Raw genomic sequence first — 1,670 nt, 5'->3', positions numbered from 1 at the left:
ACAATAAATTCGTGTCAAACATTAAGCCTTCCTTTGGGCCGACTTAATATTCACATGGAAACCTTATAATTGTTACATACTTACCACCACAAGCATGACTGAATTTCGGCCAAATAATAGTCTTCCTTTGGGCCGACCATTATCCGCATGAAACTCAAACACACACTATAGTCATAATATTCTAAATCATTCAACTTACACAATAGCGGTTACTTTGTCAACTTATTGTGTCGATCAAACAACCTAAAATATTAGACCCGTTATCATAAATCCGATTGGCCAATTATTAAATCTGAAAACACAAGTCCTTAATTGACAGGTGACTTAACCTTTAATGAGATCGACCATTCCAAAATAAGTTCCTCAAACATAAAAGTCTCTAAACTTTATCGACCATCAAAATTTAGCTTTCACTTGTCAATACCTTAAAATTCAATTGTAAAACCATAGCGGCACATAAATCGTAAACCATCTATTAATAAGGTCAACCTCTTTCATATATACAACACAGATACTGACAATGCAATGGAGTTGGACCCTCATGTCGATCCGAATGGAATGAATCATCCTTTTCGCAGGGGGTCAATATTTGCCTACTAGGCAAGAAAGAGGATAACAAGTTCAAAATCTGTCTCGGTAGGACATGTATTTCTATTACTATGAATATGAAATTCAGAAATGAAGTGGTTAATAATGGAGTTATCATTATCCTTTTTGGAGTTACGAATGTTGTATGTGTTCCTAAGAAAAGGAATTTGTCCATTTTTCGGAAGGCGTGGAAACACATAAGAACTCTTGAATGGAAATGGAAAAGAGATGGCAGTTCCTTTGGAAAGAGTAAGATCTTTGACATGAGAAGAAGGGGTTGATCCGTATGATCTTGACTTGGTTCTGCTTCCTCTATATATTTTTTTTAATATCGAGTCGGTTTATTCTCCTACCTATATTGACTAGGACATGCCAAGCCAAATCTTCTTCATGTAAAACCTGCTTGATTTAGATCGGTAAAATCGTACGCTTTTTTTATGAAAGCATGGGCTATGGCTCAAATACGTAGTCAATCCGATTTCAGATAGGAGCAGTTGATAATTGAATCCAAATTGTCTCGTTATTTTCGTATCCGTAATAGTGCGAAAAGAAGTCCCGACTCCAAGTTGTTCAAGACTAAAATAATAGTGGCATTGAGTTTCTCGACCATTTGCCTTAGGATTAGTCATTTCTATTTCTCGATGGGGGCATGGAAGGGATATAACTCAGTGGTAGAGTGTCACCTTAATGTGGTGGAAGTCATCAGTTCGAGCCTGATTATCCCTAAACCCAATGTGAGTTTTTCTATTTTAACTTGCTCCCCCGCCGTGATTAAATGAGAATGGATAAGAGGCTCGTGGGATTGGCGTGAGAGGGTAGGGACGGCTACATTTCTAGGAGCAAACGCCAGGCGAATATGAAGCGCATGGATACAAGTTAGGCCTTAGAACGAAAGATAATTATGAATCCGCTTTGTCTACGAACAAGGAAGCTATAAGTAATGTAACTATGAATCTCATGGAGAGTTCGATCCTGGCTCAGGATGAACGCTGGCGACATGCTTAACACATGCAAGTTGGACGGAAAGTGGTGTTTCCAATGGCGGACGGGTGAATAAAGCGTAAGAACCTGCCCCTGGGAGG

At 38.8% G+C, this 1,670-nt stretch overlaps 1 non-coding gene across 1 annotated transcript; it reads left to right on the top strand.

Moving 5' to 3' along the window:
• Positions 1-1,242: 1,242 nt before the first annotated feature.
• TRNAI-AAU (transfer RNA isoleucine (anticodon AAU)) lies at positions 1,243-1,314 on the top strand. Its single transcript has one exon. It is a non-coding gene; the product is annotated as a tRNA-Ile (tRNA).
• The last annotated feature ends 356 nt before the right edge of the window (positions 1,315-1,670 follow it).

The sequence above is a fragment of the Silene latifolia genome, chromosome 5, assembly GCF_048544455.1.
Source record: "Silene latifolia isolate original U9 population chromosome 5, ASM4854445v1, whole genome shotgun sequence".
Classification (NCBI taxonomy): Eukaryota; Viridiplantae; Streptophyta; class Magnoliopsida; order Caryophyllales; family Caryophyllaceae; genus Silene; species Silene latifolia.
Note: the sequence above shows the minus strand (reverse complement) of the source record. Positions and strands in the feature narration are given on the sequence as shown.